Raw genomic sequence first — 21162 nt, forward strand, 5'->3', positions numbered from 1 at the left:
ACACAGATGGAGGAAAGGCTTCTTCCTCAGCACGTTGTCTCTGCGATAGCAGAGCTGCAGGCTGCTGGGCAGACTCTGGCTCTTGTGTCCTCTTCTAACTGCACTTCTTAATGAAAAGTCCCTGTCTCAAAGAAATCTTGTATATTTTGATTTGCATTTTTGCACTCATCTATTTTTTGGAACTTCTTTTTCTTATTCATGGAAAGAGAACAGTTTTTCTCCAAGGTGAGCCTGGACAGAGGAAGGAGGAAGACCTGGTATCTTCAAACACCGTTTAAAATTACCTTCCTGTCTATATGCAAAGAGAATCCATAGTTGCATAGTGCTTATTTCAAGATAAAATCTGACTCTAGCATTGAGTTAGATATGTTTTTTTCTAATATTAAATCTTTGTCTGACTGGAGTATGCCAGCAGTAAGGTGCAGCCATATAGTTACTGGTTTGAGTGACGTATTTATTGATAGTATTGATAGTATTGGTAGTATTGATATTGACAGCAATGAGTATATTCAACAGCACCAATCAGTGAGGATGATTGGCTTATACTAATTACTAATTCCATAGCATAATATACTGTGTGATTATTGTAAGAAATGATGCATTATATTGCACGGAGGTATGCTGGCAGGAGGTAATTTATACAGAAATAAATGACACATAAACGAAACTGCTGGCATATTTAAATATGGCACTGCTGCCATATTTAGCACAGCTGCACGCGCAGTGTTTGTGCCAAGGAGCCAGTGCTCACACCTGCATTGTGGTGAGCAAATTCCTACACCCTTAATACTCCTAGCAAGGAAATGCGAGGCATCGGCTCTAGTGCAAGAAACGTCCTGTGTATCTGCAGGCTTTGCTCCTGCGGCTCAGCGGGAACTCGAGGAGAACAGTCTTTAGCAGGAGCACATCCATCTGCCGTGACGTCGTATCTGATTTCCTGGAGATCTGTCCTCTTTCCGTCGTAGACCGCACGCTGCCGTAGTGAGCTGCCTGTTTTCGGAGGAGGTGAAGTTTGACCTTTAGAAAACTTCCTTGGGCTTCCCGTATCTTCTGTCCTCTGTGGAGACAGATATTCAAAATATTTGAGGAACACGATTTAGGGACCCTGACAGTGCAGAGTGAATGGCTGGACTCGATGATCTTGAGGGTCTCTTCCAACCAAATGATTCTATGATTCCTTAGACAGATACTGCTTTTATTCAGGCAAACTTTATAATTATCACTAAGTACAGCTGGTCAGAACTATTTCAGGTAAACGTTGGCGTTTTTTTTAAAGTCAATTGCTTCGTCAAATCATCACTTTGCAAAAAGGATCAGAGTCCGGTGGAAGGTAAGGTCCATGCATTTGGCTTATTGCATGAAAGTTGAGAGCCAGGGTCAGGAAGAGGGATCTGAATGGATGCACAGCTGGGAGCAGCAGGAGGAGGCAAAGACTGCTTGCTTGCTTGATTTCCATTAGTTTTGGACAACACAAGCAGCCCATCATGCCATAAAAGCCTTCTCCCCATGCGAGGCAAAGTAAGCCAAATGTTCCTACTCACTTGGTAGAAAGCCAGCGTAGCAGAAATGGACAGGATAATTCTTTGCCAGCTTAGTGAGCTCACAAAAGTGAGACGAGTGTGAGAGCCGATGAGAAAGCACGGATTTTATATTCAATTTATACAAAATTATAGCTTTGGAAACCCTCATTTCTAGGCTTTGGCTTCACAGCAAGTGAAGCCAAACTAAGTGCTGACTGTCGTGGTCCTGCCCATCTGCTGCTGCTGGCTGTGAATTCCTGTCCTCACCTTCCACCGGATTCTGATCTTGCTCCGAGTCCTCAGTCGCCTAAATCTTTGGGAAACTACACATTTTTTGTTGGATCTGTTTTCCTGCCGGCTTTGTACAACCCCTGATCCCAACTCTCAGTGGGGCTGCCAGTGTAGACGGTGGCAGTGGACAGGAAATGTTTTGGGACAACGGGGAGAAGCAATGGGACAGCTTGGTTTTTCCCAGGATGCTGGCCCTGCCTTTAGGATATGTGCTTATTAAACTGTATGAATGTTTTTGCTGTTATTTTCCTTTCTCAAAAAGAAAAGGTGCACTGAAAGCACACAACCATTTTCTTGTGAGTGGAAAGCACATGATCTACTGCCTGCGCTCGGCTTCGTAAAGGGAATTTAGCTTCTCCACTTATTTTATTGAAACTAGGAGTTTGATTTTATTGAAACTAGAAGTCTTATTTTATTGAAACTAGAAGGTTATCACGATTCTGAATACTTACTTCTGAGATATGAACCAGATGTTTTATACATATCTGTGTGCTACTCTTCTTTAACAGCCAAAAATATTACGAGCCGCTGGAGCCATAGTCTCCCAGAGCCAGCCTGTGCACAAGACAGAAGAAGACACTAGGTCTACCTGCGACTCTTGCTGTCAAAGAGGCAGAGGCTCTTTAAACTGAAAGAGGGCAGATTTAGATTAGATCTAAGGAAGAAATTTTTTACTCTGAGGGTGGTGAGGCACTGGAACAGGCTGCCCGGAGAAGCTGTGGCTGCCCCATCCCTGGAAGTGTTCAAGGCCAGGTTGGATGAGGCTTTGGGCAACCTGGTGTAGTGGAGGGTGTCCCTGCCCATGGCAGGGGGGTTGGAACTAGATGGTCTTTGAGGTCCCTTCCAACTCAAACCATTCTGTGATTCTGTGGTTCTATGAAGCCTGGTCTGGGGTGGCCCTAGTCCTGACACTATCCGTTCTCTTTCGTGGTGCTCCCACATTGCCCAGTGGGAGCAACAAGTGGAGTAACAAGGCAACTCAATGTGGAGATCTCAGTTTCTCTAGAATTTTGCTCACTAGTTTTAGCCAAAGTGTAATGGTTTTGGTTATTTGGATCAAGGCTTTCCGCAATGAAGAGGTGGGAGGCATAGCCAATGGGTATCAGACTGTGGAACAAGCAACGTCAAGTTTAGTTTTGGCAGTTAAAACTGCCAAAAAAGCCTGTCTTGCAAATGTATTGTGGGGAATACTCTTCCACTGACAGGAAATCAGATTGAAGAGTTCCTATACTTCTGTTGATACTTTAAGCATCAGATACAAGAGTGAAAAACAAATATTCATCCAAATTTAGTATTTTTGAGAGAATAGTAAAAATTCCCACGTAGGAGTGAATATAGATTTTGATTCCAACAATTACTTGTACATTTTCTAAATTATCATTAAATCGACTAATTTATTTGCAGGTTCAGTATTTGGAATTTGGGATTTTGGGCAGAGCAGATTGAAGTTTTTATTTTATATATGATAAAATTTTTCAAGTTTTCCCTGTCACCCTTTGCTATTCTGCAAGTGCTCTCAGACATGGTAAGTTTTCAAGATCTAAAATTTCACCTACAAGGATGGCTTTCTAGATGCTGTGGCACAACAGTTTCATAAAATGTAAGGAATTGGTTAGGAATCTGTATTCTGCAGAAGCAAAAAAAAAAACAAAGGAAAAAAAAAGGGGAAAGTAAGTACTGACAGGAAGTTCTATATCCTGGCGAGCATCACGCATCCCTCTCAGGTTCCTGTTGGTGTTGAAGGCCAAAGAATGTAGGAACGTATAAATACTGGAATGATAAATGAGTCATTAGACAAACATGCTAACATGCTAGACAAACATTCCCATTAGTTCCACATAAGATGTTTGTGAAAAATATTCTTACTAAAACGCTAAACATCATCACGTAGGCACTCCTAAACCTGCTTCAGTCTGGTTTATATTCCACAGCGGAGCAGCCTTGGGGCTGAGACAGCCACAGCCACTCGTGTCAAACACTTCCATCCGAGTGACCACTAGGTCCGAACTCCACGTCGGCCGCACGGCTTCTGGAGCCGACGTCGTTGAGGAAGGCAGCTCTGTTTCCAGCGTCACCGCGTAACGCCACGTGCTTTCAGCCTTCATCTCATGCTTTCGGCCTTTGCCTCCTGCTCCACAGGCACTCCTCTACCATATTCTTTTTTTAATTCCTTCTTAATTTTAATAAAGTCGGTGCAAATCGGTGAGATTTCCGACGGCAGATGGAGGAACCGGACCTGCAGGAGTCCCTTCTGAGGAAAGGCTGAGGGAGCTGGGTCTCTTTAGCTTGGAGAAGAGGAGACTGAGGGGGGACCTCATTAATGTTTATAAATATGGAAAGGGTGACTGCCATGAGGATGGAGCCAGGCTTTTCTCAGTGGCATCCAATGACAGGACAAGCGGAAATGGATCTAAGCTGGAACATAGGAAGTTCTGCTTAAACATGAGGAAGAACTTCTTCCCAGTAAGGCTAACAGAACACTGGAACAGGCTGCCCAGAGAGGTTGTGGAGTCTCCTTCTCTGGAGATGTTCCAAACCCGCCTGGACGCGTTCTTGTGTGATCTGATCTAGGTGGTCCTGCTCCGGCAGGGGGATTGGACTAGATGATCCTTTGAGGTCCCTTCCGATCCCTGACATTCTGTCATTCTGTGTGAGTGCCAAGAGCGGAGGCAGCAGGCAGATGCAGTGGTCTATGAGGTGGCTTCCCTCCCTCTGCTTGTAGATGTCCTACATCTCGTGGGAACATTCTGGATCTTCAGAGAACTTCCAGGAGCTCCTCTTCAGGCTGCCTGCTGGAGCCTGGAGATATTGCTGGTAATAAACTCCAGCCATTTCCAATCATTTCTGTCAATCATTCCTAATCAGTCACAGGGGGGGTCGGGACGGTGCTGTCTGCGGTCACCTGTGTGGCCGGCCATGTTGCGGTGGGTTTGGGGGGGGGGGTCCGGCAGCGGGAGAGGGGCTCCCCCCCCGCGCTCCAAAGCCGTGGCACCGCTCTCTGCCCCGCTCGGACCGCCCGTCCCCTCCGGCCCGGGCTGAGCCGTCAGCGCCGCTGCCAACGCCGTTCGTCGGGGACAAAGGCGCCCGAAGGGCGGTTCGGCCCCGCGGTGAGCAGAGGGGCGGCGGGGGCTGCCCCCTCCCCACCCCCGGGCGGTGCCGCCCCACCGGTGCGACGTGGCCGCCGCGGGAGAGCGGGAGCGCCCCGTGCCGCGGGGGCGCCGGGCCGAGGGGTCCGGAGAGAAACGGCCCCGCGGACGGTGCGGGGGGGCGGGAGGAGGTGCCGGAGCGGGGATCGCCCTGAGCCCGCGGTGAGGGGCAGCGGCCCCCGCAGCCGTGGCAGGCCGCGGGGCACAGAGCCGCCGCAGCCCGGGGAGAGCCCGCGCTGGCGCGGGGATGCTGAGCCTGAGGGGGGGCGTGGGGAAGGGTCTCCGTGAGCCGCTGGAGGCTGGCAGCGAGGTGCGGCGGCGCCTGGAGGCCGTGGGGAGCCCCTTGCAGAGCGGGCGGCGGCTCCCGCAGGAGCGATCCCACGGGTGAGAGTCGCATCCTGCGGGAAGGGCTCACGGTGGAGCGGTCTGTGCACCGTCCCGTGAGGAGCGGATCCACTGGAGCAGGGAAAGAGCGTCAGGAGTCCTCCCCCTTTGGGAAAAGGGCGGGAAAGGCAGCCTGCAAGGAACGGCCCGGCAGCGCCATTGCCGTACCCCGCGCGCCGCTGGGGAGGAGGCAGAGTCGGGATGAAGGAGTGTTGAACATGGCGCCTTGAACACGGCGCACGCCTGTGTGCCCGCTGGCATGCCCGCCCGGGCCCACCGCAACACGGCCTGTGCCAGCGGCCCCGCCGGCTGCCAGGTTTGGTACCCCCGACACACACACACGCGTATTCCTGTTGTTAAACCCCTGGAATAGTCACGCCGTGAGGTCAGGTTTTCTCGGTCACTCAAAAGAAATAGATGGGATTCTGGGCTTCGGGGCTCAAGTTAGTATTTTCAAGAAAAATGGGTAAGATAGAGATTATTGTAACTACTTCCTTTGCGTTTTTCTTGTAGAGTCTAGTGAAATCAAAGCTTTAAAAAAAATCTTTGTGGATTTTTTTTTTGAAAAAGGCGTGGTTGAACTAGTTTTAGAGCAAGGAGAATTAATGATTCCTAACTGTGTTTTTCTCCAGCAGAATTTCATCAAAATAAGCATTTTCCTAAAATATCCTAACGGCTGTGTTACCGAAAATCCGGAATAAGAAACTTATCAACACCAATGGGATGTAGATAAGCAGACACTGCTTTATTGCGGCGCCGGGTGCACGGGGGATATCTCCTCCTAGTGTGCACACCTTGCACCAAAATTAAACTTCTTATATAGAGCTTACACATGCATAAACAAATTATTTCCCGAAAATCATTAGCATATTCTTCCCCTATTTCCGATTCTGCGCAATAAAATTTAGAATCATCTGGAAATGAGTCTGGGGTATAATATGGGTAGGTGGTCTATGAGTCGGTGGTCACGATCTCCCCCTGCCGGAATTACATTTTGCTTAAGTTCACTGTTTCTGGTAATTACCTCATGGTTTCTTGGCAAGCACCCATAACTCGTTAAGGCTGGCCTTCTTCGTTCTCATTAACCCAAACCTTGATAGCTACATGCGTTCTTCTAGTTCTATGTAAGTATCATAAATCAATTGGTAGGTCAACTTGTACTTGTTATCTAATTTCTACATGATTCTAACTTATCCCTTTGGTCTTGATACAGGATTATGCAAAGACTTTCATAGCGGCATCTGGTTACTGTACGAGCATACTTTTCATTGAAATATTTCTTATAGCTTTATATTATTAAAATCAATTGCAAACTATATTAATTACAAACTATTGATTAAATTCTAATTACTAAAATTCTAAGTATCAGTAACAGCTGCATTTTTTTCAGAGCACTTCGACACCTTTTCAGCCAGCGCTAACGGAGACACAATTGTGATGCAGTAGCATGGGCTTTTTGGAGCCTGTGTCACACGGCGGCCAGGACTGACTGCTCCATACGGGAAGGTGAGCCAGGAGTGGAGAGCGATGGCAGCCCCGGTGAAGACCATGCTGACCAGGGCACTGTCCTGCAGCACTGGAGCGGGGCAAGCAGAGCAGGGTGCTGGTGACCAGGGCCCTGGACTGTCCCAGACAAGGCAAAGCCACTGCTCCGATCCAGGGTCCGTCGTCAGAAGCGAATGGAGTCAGGGCTGGACATAAGGCTACGGTGCAGGTGCAGAGTCCATCCAGGAGACAAGCGAACTGCAACATACATCCAGAGCCTGTCCAGGAGGTAGTATCAGAGACAAGCCCACAGGTGGGCACACCTGCAACGTATCTCAGAGACAGAGACTCCAGGTCTGATCCTTGGTAGCATTCCTGGCACAACGGGCAGTCAGTGTGATGGAAGGTCCCTGGTGAGGCTGCTTAGAGCAACTAATGCCCGTTGGTGCACCCAAGGCCCTGGCAGTCTGCTACTTTTTTGCATCAGACTGAAGGGAAGGTTTGAAATTAAAAGCAGAACAACTTGAATGCTGAAGAACTTGGCAGTGCTGGCTTCTCTTCCGTCTTCACGTTATCAGAAACTGCTCCTTAGCAAATTCAGAGGTAAGCAGACCCTAATCATCCTTCTTTGTCATGTTGTGAGTGAAAATCATTTACCTGAGAGCTTAATGCATTAGGCTATTTAAAAAAAAAATGTCTGGTGAAGCACATTTGTATACATTTATTACGGTAAGTAAACTTTGTCCATGCCATTAGGTTTGTTACTACTGTTCCATCTCTCTTATTATATAATTTTTGTTTTGACTTGATAGATAAAAGCCATTGCCGCTGTCAGAAGTGGTAAAACAAAAGCAGAGATCACCGTCTGTACTTTAACACCTAAATGTTGTATTTACTTTTACATAGTGTTACTATTGTCTTGTAATTTTTTCGTATATATAGCTTGATTTCTCACCGTTTTGGGTTTTCACTGACACATGAAAGGAATGAGCAAGTTAAGGGCAGACTAACAAAGGGATAATAAATCCCTGAGAAAATGTGACTGCAGAGAGGAAGTTCGTCTAACACAGCTGCCAAGAATGAGGCAAATGAACATCTGCATTGGATTATAATGCTGCAGGAAAGCTAAAATGAGTCTGTGCTAAAAGAACCCTCTATTAATCTTACTTGTTTTTTCCATTTCTCCTTTGTTTACGCTTTCTTGCAGCCAAGGAAACACCACTTTCTTTATTAGTACAAGGCATCCAGATGTGCAAACAGTGCTTGTAAAATGCCATTTTTCTACGTGCTGGCATCAGGGCTAGTAACAACAGCAAAGCAGAGTGTGAAACTGCAGGTATTTTTTGAGTAGCCACCTCTGTAAACACAAACTTTAGCTGAAACAATCGCTGTGCTCTGCAGCAGCAGCTGCTGTAGCCAGGGATTGACTTATGTCCTCTCTTCCTGCTCTTTGGAGCACTTCTGAAGGAAAGAAGAGAAAATTCCTGACTAACAGAGCAGAAGCTCTGTGATCAGCATGTAGCCTCCATCTGCGGAAGGGCTTCCTGAACCTGCATAGGCTCTCTATCCATTGACCATTGGTCACACCTTACTGAGCGCGTTCAGTTTTAAATGGAAAGTGGAGCTTTTTCCTGTTCCTGCAAGCTCACCCGGGTGCCAAAAATCCAACTGTGGTTTTTTTTCTTTGCTGATTTACTACAAGCTATAAAAATTGTCTCAAAAATAAATCCTTAGCTACTCTTGTAAGATTCCACTTCTGTTCTGGGCAACTCCCATACTGTTATCTTTATCATCTCCACTGTAACTGGTTGATACGTACTGCTCTGTTTTTTTGGCAATACTCAAGGAAACGCGGAAGCTGGGCATGCAGGACTGAGAAGGATAAAAATCTGGAAAACTAGCATTTTGTTGGTCTAGTTAGCAAACATGATTATTGATTAAGATTTCTGGTTTTTGTTGGTTTGTTTTTTTTTTCCAAGAAGCAGAACTGTTCTAGGCAGTCTGAGTCAAAAACATGGAGAGGATGAGAGAAACTACAGATAACTGCCATGCTTTACTTTTGGAAAATCCAAAATCAAGAGCTGCTTCTCTCCTTTCTCTTACAAATAACATTCAGAAACTTATATTTTCAAGAAAAGCTAAAGCTATCCTGCTCTTTTTGTTTGTTTGTTACATATATCGCTTTACACTGCTGTTTAGTTTTTTAAAAAGTTGAGATTCTTCAGTTTTGGAAGACAGACAGACAGATACCTCTTCTCTCTTCCTCGATCTTCGAGGTCCATTCCAACCCAGACCATTCTGTGGTTCTATAAGTGCTCTACAATGCATACCTCTCATGGGCGATGCTGACTGATGTAAAAGTAACGTGCAAAAAATACATTTTTCCCTCTTTGATGTCCTCTTTGCCAAGCATATAATTAGAAAGGTTTTTCCTTTTCTTTTTGTTGGTGTTTTTGTGTAACCAGTACATCAAAGAAGTAAGTTTTATGCGATTGTTGTGGAAGATCTGAGGTTTGTGGCTGCTCCAGTTGAGCAAGGCAGTTCGAAGAAAACGATGAAAGCCAAGTTAAAAGGTCTATTCATATTCTTTTGGGATGGTAAAAATGGAAGTGTTGTCAGCTGGTTTGGCTAGGCAGTGATACGAAAGGGTTAGCTTCTCTTGAAATGCGTTAGAGGTAAGGAATTGATGTTTGAAGTCGTGAGGAGTGGCTGACTTAATATCCTGGTGCCCGAATTATACCAGAGTGGGAAGCGTGGAAGTACCGCAGAGGGCATGGCGCCAGCAGGTGTAACTCTGTGTCTGAGGTTTGTTTCAGGGGTTCTGTTCATTCAGGCCCATCACCTAAACACAAGTGGAAATCTGAAGCGTGTTAATTGAAAACTGATCAAAAGAAAACACTGCAAGTGAATGGCAATGGATTTTTTTCTTCCATCTGAGAGCTGACTAGTTTTCTCGAAGGCTTTGGGGATGTGCTGTGCCTGTTGACGTGCTCAGTGTTCGCAGTACTGTCTCGTGCCCCGAAATGATTTCTGTTTCACTAAGCTTTGACTAATTAGCTACTACAATTTCCTGCCCAGGTTGTGTTATATGAAAAGCTTAAAATAATTCAACAAGTCCAATAAAAAAATCAGGAAGATTTTAATAAGCCACGCAAACTTTAAACCATTAGAAACTAACGTTTGCAAACTTGTAGTGAAACAGAATGGGTAAAATATTGGAAGTGTCTGTCTGTTCTTGGCTCATTACTCCAAGCAGGCTTCAGGACTGCATCGGAATCGAGAGCCAGAGGACCAGGCTGCTGACCTGGCTTACTCTTCTGAGCCCTCGCTGCACGGAGGGAGAAGTCGTCTGTTCCCAGTGATCAGAGAACACAAGATGAGCCTCGGAGGCGGTGGGACTGGATAACATAGTGGAGGAATGAAACGGGGCAGACAGTGGGTTTGCAGCCTGTGAGAACACGGGGACAGGCAGGGACTGGGAGCTGGAAGGAAAACATCATCAGGTGAGACAGTGATGCAACAAGTAAGGGGAGTTGGAGTGAGGACTGCAGGGGATGAGTAAGTGCTTCTCTTCACTCTTCATCTGCTTTCTGAAGCAGTGAAAAATGATGACAGGGTATTCAGCGTAGAGTCTGGGTGGCGTTCAGATAATACAAGACTGCATGTCAGGGATAAAACAGGTGCTGAGCTAGTTAGCTCTGCTTAACTTGTGTGTTATGTGTGGGAGCAAGGTTCTCCCTCTCCCTAGGCAAGTGCTCCTACTGGTAGGAAGGCAGCAGAACTGAGATCTGTGTCTCTTCTGGATGTAGGTGGGTCCGTCAGGGTACATGTGTCGCTCAGAGCAGCTGCTGCAGCACAGCACAGCAGGCAGAAGGTGTGGTGGGAAGCAGCAACAGCAGGATGTGAGTTGCTCATTTGGAGGATAAAGGATGCAAATCTCTAGGAAATCAGGAAAAATGCTCTGCATCTATCCGAAGACAGTAAGAGAAATAGATGCACTGTTATTTATCCAACTGCGTGTTGAAGGACTACATAATTCAACTAACTAAAGCACAGCTAACTATTTTGGTGACTGGTAGTTTCTTCTTTTCAACCTGTGATTAAACCTTTGGATGAGGGAATGTTATCTCAAGAGCTAGCAGGTGAAGCTAACCTTTTAATTTTATGTTTGAGGATAACAACACCAGGGCAGAATGCAGGAATAAGGAGGCATACAGGAAAGCTGGAGAGGGACTTTGGACAAGGGTGTGTAGTGATAGGACACGGGGCAATGGCTTTGAACTGAAAGAGGGGAGTTTTAGGTTAGATATAAGGAAGAAATTTTTTAGGCTGAGGGTGGTGAGGCACTGGCACAGGTTGCCCAGAGAAGCTGTGGCTTCCCCATCCCTGGAAGTGTTCAAGGCCAGGTTGGATGAGGCTTTGGGCAACCTGGTTTAGTGGAGGATGTCCCTGCCCATGGCAGGGGGGTTGGAACTGGGTGGTTTTTGAGGTCCCTTCCAACCTAAACCATCCTGTGAGTCTGTGTGTTCTACACAGGGCTGTGCAGGGGAGTTACAGGGTGGATCTGACGCAGGTAAGTTAGCCATGGGCAAGTGCCTGGAGCTATAGGATAGTGTACGGGGGCATATAGGATAGGTGACCCAGAGGCTCCTACTGGGCAGCAGTGTGGAATGAGCACCCTGGACTTTGAAGCTGCAGCTGAGGATGGCCTAAGGAGCATCGGTGTGGATACCGGCGTTGGCTCTGGGGCCTGGGTTTGAACAAGGAAAAAACCCGGAGTTTTTGCCGGTGGAACTGGCGGGGTTGTAGCCACAGCGGTCCCAGGACCGAGGCCTCGTGTCCTGTAGGTAGAGGTGGTACATTCCAGTAGACAATCTAACTGGTGATAGTTAGCAGAGATTCTGGGCACATAAATAACATGTCTACCTCTTTCTTTTTCTGGGAATACTGCTTTTAATGAGAATCACCTCTAGTTCTAAGCTGTGTCCCAGTCTGTGTGAATTCTTCTTGCAGCGTTGAAGGACCCTTGCTGGTGAGTCAGAAGGCATGTGTTGAAGTTGTGGAGTGGAGGGAGGAAGAGGGTTTCTTTCTCATTTTGTCTTCTGTAAAGCAATTACTGGGTGGGTCTGTGTGCCAAACAACTCATCCTAAAATAAAAACCATGAAAAAATAAAAGTCAGACTTACAGCATGTGAATCCTGTTGTCTCTCACAGCTTACTTTGCCCACATCTTATTTTGAAGTTATATAACTCCCCGTATTTTAAATTTTGGGAAATGCGTCAGGCAGAGGGGTCATGTCTTTATTTCTGTCTCGTAACCGTGGGTGGTGGCTGTCCCGTGACAGTCCCGGGCAGCACAAACACACCTCCTGTCCTGCTCCTGCTGTTCCTTTTTGCTGTATTTCCATGCCTGGCTCTTCTTTCCCCCGCTCCCTCACAACCTGGGGGCGACTTTCATTTTTCGCCTCCGCTGCCGTATCCTGAGCAGTTGTTCCAGAGGTCTCGGGCAGCCAGTGATCAGGAGAATAGAATCATAGAATCATAGAATCGTTAGGGCTGGAAGGGACCTTCAAAGGCCATCTAGTCCAACCCCCCTGCAAGGAACAGGGATATCTCCAACTAGATCAGGTTGCTCAGGGTCTCATCCAAGTGGGCCTTGAACGTCTCCAGGGATGGAGAAGTCACGACTGGTAATGGGAGCACTGGCGATATGGAGAGCAGGTTTTCCTGTGTTTTGAGAAGAAAGGGAGGACAGTTCACAAAATTGCATGAAAGTAGCCTGCCACTTGGAAAGCGTTCTCCAAAAATACACTAATACAGTAGAAACAGACATACGTGGATAAGAGCGAAGGATTCAAGGCCAGGTTGGATGAGGCTTTGGGCAACCTGGTGTAGTGGAGGGTGTCCCTGCCCATGGCGGGGGGGTTGGAACAAGATGATCTTTGAGGTCCCTTCCAACCCGAACCATCCTGTGATTCTATGATTCATTTATCTGCTAAAATGTGATGCCAGAATAAGGTGGTCATGTACTGTCCTTATCCATCTGTCAAAGAACTTGAAAAATAATCTCAAACAAAAGTTTTCCGTTCTATAAACTGAAAAGTGCAACTTAAGACATAAAAATTGGCGTTTTTATTTAAAATGGTTTCCGCTTTGAAAGTTTTTATTGATTTATGTCCCTTTAGACTTAAGAATAGATGGTATGGCCTTTTTTTAAAAAAAAAAATAATTTGCCGACAGACTGGTTTAAAGATGATGTGAAAATGCTTTGCTTTTTTCTGCTTTTAGGTATAATTAGTTCTCCTAATCATTACAAATAGCTTCCAATTTTAAGACAGTTGGATGCCTTAGTTTTCTCTAAGTAAGATGATGGCAGCCAAGCTATTAGGTAAAGGAGATTTGAAGAGGGAAGAGAAATCTATTTCAAAGATCTTTGCAACACTGCTGCTCTGTGTTGGCAAATAAAGCTGCCTCCCTGTAGCATGATTTTTGCCTCTTTGGAAGTGAAGTTTGGTGTTCATCAGAAATTTGATTTATTTTCTGTAGCACAAATAATGATTAGATCAGCACGCCAGAGAATGTAGCCACCATACTGAGATCATCATCCAAAGTGGCCTTGTCTGACTGACGTTTTTCCACGGACAGCTGGTGAGAGCTGTGCCCATTAAACTTCACGAGATCAGGAACTTGGGTTCTTCCATCTCCATTATTTGGACGTTTCAGCTTAATATGCGATGGCTTTTTTTCTGGCTAGATCTTAGTTTACTTTATATCTTGGTTTCACTTTTTACGTTCTAGATTTTATTTGAAAATTTTAAGAAGTCCTACACTCAAAGCAAATGTGTATTAGGGGAGAGGAAGAAGAAGCAATCACCATGAATATAGTGTTCCTTCTAGTAAAGCACTCCAGATGTTGACGACTTGCTGTAAGACCCGTGGCTCACGGCCAACACCAGAGTGAAAGCACCAATATTAGGACCCAGAGGAGCAGTGGAAGGGTGAGAATAACACTAGAAAAGGGATGGAAGCTAAGAAATGCGTGTGTGTGAAAATGTTGCTGTGTTCTTTGCTGTCATGCACACAGTATAAATACCAGGTCTCATCCTGGTCATTATCTTGGTGTAAACGTATATGGAGAGCAAGTATGTTGGGTAAAATTCTTACAGTGTAGGCATCTGAAAACCTTCTTCAGTAAGGCAAGATTTGTAACCTTTATCTAAGCAAAGGGCTTGTACTCCTCTTACCTGTATCAGTCCTGTCGATGCTGCTGTGACCATTTACAAAGTAGAAATTTCAGACAAGAATCTAAAGGTGATTAAAGATTTGGCATTTGCATCACCTTGTGGTTGTCTTACAGAGTAGGATTTTGCTTTTTCTGAAAACCCCTATTTCATATAAACCAGTGGGACAAGAGGTTTGTCTCTACGAGTCTATTCCAAGGCACTGTAAAAAGTAGTCAGTGAGGTCACTTTTGGGGTCAAGCTCTAGAAGGGTTTCCAAAAGGAAAATATTCAAGTCAAGTTAGCTTGCACAGAAGAGGGAGAGGGATTCTGATGAACCTTTTTACTTTCTGTACCCTGTGGTAGGGCATGTGTCTGTGTGTAGGAGAAAATGTTTCTTCAGCTCAGCTGAACATGGAGACAGACAGTGAATGTGCTGCACATAATTCCTTCTGGGTTCGTTCATATAAAAGGAATGTATGACATTTAGTCTGAATGGAGCCTTTCAGTGCAATGCATGTACTTAATATAGTTAGGACTTAGTTTTTAAATATACTTTAAAACTATGTACCCTTCTGCTAGTGATAAATTAATTTAATATAGCAGTAGGATCAGTGTTGACATGAAAGTTAAGTTTAAATTACAAGCTGAACATCTACCTGTGCTTGGATTTAGAGTTATCCCACATGCTGTACTGAATAATTCCAATAGCTTGTTCAGTTTCTGAACACTGCCTGTTTTGAATTCTGACTTAGTGTCTCATGCCAATACCATAAAGCTCACCAGAAACCGTTCAGCCATTTCTGGAAACGATAATTTTTGTGACTCTGTCAAGTAAGTCGTTAATAGCGCTGATGCTTTTGCAGTTTAGAACACACAATTTGACAGGGGCATAGTGACGCTCGTGTGTGCCATCAGAAGTACTGAACTGTCCTGATTGGCACCAGGTGCCACGTGGGCTATCAGAACAAGGCCTGCTTTGCTGGCAGGTTTCGTGAACGCTGGCTTGTAGCAGAAGCATCACCGCTTTTTCCCCCTTCTAGGCGTGCTGCTTAGCGAAAGCTGAGTCAGAGTTTGCAGAGGGGAAATACGTATGTCTAAAGGTTTACTCTCGGTTTCCTGGCCACCTAGTTGTCAGGTGACATACCCAGATTTCCCTTTCCTTCTGCTTCCTAACTGGCTTTCCATGCCCTTCTTAGCTTTGTCCCCATCTCTTCCCAATCTCCTGTCCCAGGCTTTTCACTTAGTCTTATTCTCCTTTTTGCAAACTTTCCTCTGTAGTATACATTCATCCTCCCTACTAGTCTGAGACCTGGTCTTTTCTCTTTTAAAAGTCATAGAATCATAGAATGGTTAGAGTTGGAAGGGGCCTCAAAGATCATCTAGTTCCAACCCCCCTGCCATGGGCAGGGACATCCTCCACTAAACCAGGTTGCCCAAAGCCTCATCCAACCTGGCCTTGAACACTTCCAGGGATGGGACATCTACAACTTGTATCTGATTTAGGTGGTCCTGCTCAGGCAGGGGGATTGGACTAGATGATCCTTTGAGGTCCCTTCCAATCCCTGACATTGTGTGATTCTGTGAACTTCTCTGGGCAACCTGTTCCAGTGCCTCACTACCCTCTGAGTGAAAAATTTCTTCCTTGTATCTAATCTCTAATTCCTTATATCTAATCATCTTCCAATAGAAGTATGGATGGGAAATTCCTTTCCTCCCGGGGTTTCCATTGCAAGCTTCTCGTCCCTGAGTCCTCTTTGCTGTCCAGCCCCAGCTGTGTGAAAGATTTCACATTTTTCCCAATGCTTTTTATAATACTGTGAGGGAGGGATAGAGGAGCCAGAAACATTCAAATTTTGTGAAATGAAGCACTGAAGAGCTAGAAAGTCCAGAATTCTTCGACTCTGTGATCTTAATTCGCACCCTTCTGTAGGGTATGACGCAGGCCTGTCTTCAGGTACATAAATGTAAACTCTCATTCCTTCATCAGTACATATTAAAACCAACATTTCTAAACTTCTGATTTTCTTTTTTTCCCAAAGGTGCCTTGTTTAAAGTAGGAAAAGGAGGAAAACAGACTATCAACAGGAGGAAAACAGACTATTTGTTATGCTTGTGCAAGCATGGTATCAAACCATTCGGAAAGTAACTGTTTAGCAGCAGGTAGCTGATGATCTTCAAAGCTCTGGATGGATTGGCACATCCTGCAGCAGCCTGTCACTTCAGTGCTATACTCCGAATGACGGCCGGTAGCTTTTCAGGGACACAAGGCACAAGAAGCGAGGTCTGTGCCTGAACAGTTGGTTAAAAGAGAGGCAAAAAGGTGAGGAATATACAGTCAGCCCTTGTAGAAGGGAAAGATCACTGCTCTAATCCTGCAGGGATTTACTTGTCCTGCCTGCATTATCCGGTGAGGACAAGCAGTTAGGTGCCTGCTGTATGGTTAAGTTTGCTGACGATATGAGGGTTTTTTTAATAAGGACAGGAGCAGATTGTAAAGAATTACAAATGGATCTTCTAAGAGTGAATGACTGAAGAATGAAATGGTAGATGAAATTCATTTCTACCATTTGTTATAAATTTCTTGAGAGAGGGAGGAGAAATGCTTATTATACATAAAATTACCTCTTAGGTGCAAATTACAGAGCTTATGAGAGTTCCATGAAAACTTCATCTTGACTGCGGTCAAGAAAGTACATCAATCGTATTCCTCATTAGGAAAAATAGAGAGAGCATTGCTGTGTCCTGAGAGAAATCTTGGGATTATTTGCGTCATGTGCAGTTACGAGTCTTCCGACCCCACCAAAGATCAGAAGTGACGCACTAAACCACAGAAAATCTGAGAAAGGCTCAAAAGAGAAGTGGATGTGTGGAGCGGTTGCAGCACAAGAAATGACCATGTAAGTTTGGACTCAGTACAGAAAGAAGACAAGTGGAAGGGGTGTATAGAAGAGGCTTCTGAAATCACAAAGAGCATGGAGAAACCAGAATGGACAGTGAGTAGGTGATCCCTGTTCAGTACAGGAACTCGGAGGCATCAAAGAACATCGTCAGGACCCGGGTGGAAAACAAAGATGCAGAGACTTCTTTACAAAAGAGATAACTGAGCAGTGGACCTCCTTCACAGAGGATATTGTGAATGCCAAACATTTGTACATGCTCAGGAGAAACCTGAGCAAAAGAGAAATCCTTTATTCTTTTCTAGCATGGTTCTTAACTTGCTGGGGCCTCCATGCATGCTGCTTCTCTAACACTAAACTTGCACAAGAATATTCTGATGCTTCTGAAATCCTATGATTTTAGAGGCTAGAAATGTGCAGCTAAGAAATTCGTGTTGCAGTGCGGACTGTAAAAATAAACTTCTTAACACAGAGATGATCAGAAATAGAAGAACAACCAACAAGACTAACTCAGGGAACAAGGAGGAGCTGCAATGGCAGAATTGTCATCTACCATTTCACATCTTAAGGAATGCAATCAGTTGGCAGAGCTGGGGAAAGTAAACAAAACACTGCCTGGAAAATGGAGCTTTTTTAACCCGCAGGAAAACTCCAGCCCAGCTGGAGACAGGACTGGTGGAGAGCACTTTATGTCCTAATTCAAAGGAGTCCTGCTGTGTTTGAGAAGACAATCAGCAAGGTTAAAACTGAGTGGATGAGTACAAATGTCACTGCCCTTGCGAGGAGGAAGATAGAGATACAGAGATAGATATATAGAGATATAGCAGATATAGAGACCCTGCTAATATTCTGGAATTCTTAGGACTAAAAATGAACACTAGAAACTTGAGAAATCTCACAGCCCTACAGGAGTTGGGGGTAATAAACTGTATTTAGAGATTCCTCTGCTGCTATCCATTGAAAACAAATGGAATGCAGAGGTCAAGAACGTGCTTTGCCTTGCTTTTCTTTATCCAGTAGCACTAAAAATATTCAGCAGTGGCCAGACATCCATGTTAAAATATCAGCAGAAAATGAAGGTTCTCTCAGCAGCATTCTGTGTAGATCGTCTGCGTGAACAGTGTATTACCTGTGGGAGGAGGAGATGTGTTACTGCCTTTTTTACGATGTTTTCTAAAATCAGAGGAATAATCCATCAAATTGAAAACAATAAAAGAAACATTATTTTTTAATGAAATCCTTGCAACTTACCGTGTAAAAAAATCCTTAAGAAATAGTAATCTAAATTTTCTAAATCTGAAGCCTCGATCATACATTTGTCTCTTAAATATGTCAGTCTACTGCAAGGCATGAAAGCAGGTGTGTGTTTTGACCGTGTGTACCAGGCACAAACTATACTGCAACAAGAGGCACTGTGCAGGTGAGCCTTTTATGTATAGAAAAATCGAAGAATTCAACGATTCAATGTCCAAGAGGAGGCCAGTGACGAGTGGTGTTCCTCAGGGGTCAGTACTGGGACCAGTGCTATTTAACACCTTTGTTGGTGACTTGGACAGTGGGATTGAGTGCACCCTCAGCAAGTTTGCAGATGACACCAACTTGTGCCCAGAAAGCCAACTGTATCCTGGGCTGCATCAAAAGCAGCGTGGGCAGCAGGTCGAGGGAGGGGATTCTGCCCCTCTGCTCTGCTCTTGTGAGACCCCACCTGGAATACTGTGTTCAGCTCTGGGGTCCCCAGCACAGGAAGGACACAGAGCTGCTGGAGCGGGTCCAGAGGAGGCCATGAAGATGATCCGAGGGCTGGAACACCTCTGCTATGGAGACACGCTGGAAGAGTTGGGGCTGTTCAGCCTGGAGAAGAGAAGGCTCCCGGGTGATCTTATTGCAGCCTTCTGGGACTTAAAGGGGGCCTCCAGGAAAGCTGGAGAGGGGCTTTGGACAAGGGTGTGTAGTGACAGGACAAGGGGCCATGGCTTTAAACTGAAAGAGGGCAGATTTAGATTGGATAGGAGGAAGAAATTTTTCACTCTGAGGGTGGTGAGGCACTGGAACAGGTTGCCTAGAGAAGCTGTGGCTGCCCCATCCCTGGAAGTGTTCAAGGCCAGGCTGGATGGGGCTTCGAGCAACCTGGTGTAGTGGAGGGTGTCCCTGCCCATGGCAGGGGGGTTGGAACTAGATGATCTTTGAGGTCCCTTCCAACCCAGACCATTCCATGATTCTACTGAAAGAAGAAACTGAGGTGGAAAGTAGTTTCACAGGACTAATAATGGCTCTTGGTAACTGTTGCTAAAGTTTCCCTGAAAAAAATGGAAAAGTGAGCCAGGCTTGGAAATGCATACATTTTACATGAAGGCTTTAAACTCTAATATTTTCTCCTGAGATAACACATATCCAGTGTCCTAGATAAGGTGGAGAAACTTCAGGGAGAGAGAAAGGAAAGAGCTGACGGCCTCGTGTATAAAAGTGAATGTCAAAACTTTTTTGAGCCCTGGTATAGTGCTACAGAACAGAAAAAGAGGGATCCTTGGTCCGCTGGAGAAGATAAAACTGTGTGTGTTTCTAATAAGAAACTTGATTAAAAGATGGTTCCATCTTTTGCTTCCTTGTCATAAGCAGAAGGTGGATAGTGAATAGTGCTGGTCTGTGGCTCAACTGAAAATATACCTGAGGAGAGCTGACCTGTTGTGGACTCTGAGGCAGAATCTGCATTCTACTTTTTAAAGCCCTGACCTCTATATTTCCTTATTTAATTAAAAAACAAAACCAAAAGAAACAAACAAAAAAGCCTCCCCCCACAACCTCAAACTAAACCCCGAAACACGAAAAACTCTCCTAAAATATTCAGCAAAGCAAAAGCCCCAAACTCAAGCATTTTATTCCTGGTGCAATGAAATTCTTCTTAATCCTGTTTATTGCTTGGGGTTGTCCTTTCCTTACAGCAAAAAGCTTTCGTCCTCTCTGTCCCTCGCATCCCATCCTCAGTAAATCCGTTTTCAGTTTTGAATCTCCTGAGGGATCTTCAGCACCTTCCAGCCGAGATCTCCCAAGATCCCACTGATCTCTTTCCATGTGCAGTGCTTTCCAGGCTCCCTCCTGTCCCAGGCAGAAAGTGACAGTTGTGGTCTTTGTTGAAAGTCTCCTGACTTAAAAATTGATTAATCTCAAGCTTATTCTTCTACAAATTCTTCCTGGAGCGAGAATAGGCTTTGAAGAAGTACATGTGGAAAAAAGGCTTTTCATGAAGTAAAGAGGGAGGGGTGAAATAACACTTTTGATGGAAACTATTAGGAATGCTGAGCTGCAGGATCTCTGTGACAGACGTGTATCTGTACAGCTGCTGAGGTAGAGACACACTCGTCGTCTGCACGCAGGGTGTAAATCTTTGTGAACGGGAATCTTAGGGAATGTGACAGAGAACAGGATGCGGTGCGAAATGTCTCCATAGGTGACAAAATCTGTAGGACAGTGGGGCTCCCAGGTACGGGTTGCCATTTAACTGTGACTGCTCTGTACTGCTCGTATCTTTAAACTTGCTTCTGTTAAAGATTAGCTAAAATGCACAGAGAAATGTCCTATTCCGTATGAGAATCATGGAATGGTTTGAGTTGGAAGAGACCTCAAAGATCATCTCGTTCCAACCCCCCTGCCACGGGCAGGGACACCCTCCGCTACACCAGATTGCCCAAAGCCTCATCCAACCTGGATGAACACTTCCAGGGATGGGGAAGCCACAGCTTCTCTGGGCAACCTGGTCCAGTGCCTCACCACCCTCAGAGTGAAAAATTTCTTCCTTAGATCTAATCTAAATCTGCCCTCTTTCAGTTTAAAGCCATTGCCCCTTGTCCTGTCACTACACACCCTTGTAAGAAGTCCCTCTCCAGCTTTCCTGTAGCCCCCTTTAGGTACTGGAAGGCTGCAATAAGATCACCCTGGAGCCTTCTCTTGTCCAGGCTGAACAGCCCCAACTCTCTCAGCCTGTCTCCATAGCAGAGGTGCTCCAGCCCTCAGATCATCTTGGTGGCCTCCTCTGGACCCGCTCCAGCAGCTCCATGTCCTTCTTGTGTTGGGGACCCCAGAGCTGAACACAGTATTCCAGGTGGGGTCTCAGGAGAGCAGAGCAGAGGGGCAGAATCCCCTCCCTCGACCTGCTGCCCACGCTGCTCTGGATGCAGCCCAGGACACGGTTGGGTATATATCATTGGCTACGTAATGCTGG

This window comes from Tauraco erythrolophus, chromosome 7 (assembly GCF_009769465.1).
Source record: "Tauraco erythrolophus isolate bTauEry1 chromosome 7, bTauEry1.pri, whole genome shotgun sequence".
Lineage (NCBI taxonomy): Eukaryota > Metazoa > Chordata > Aves > Musophagiformes > Musophagidae > Tauraco > Tauraco erythrolophus.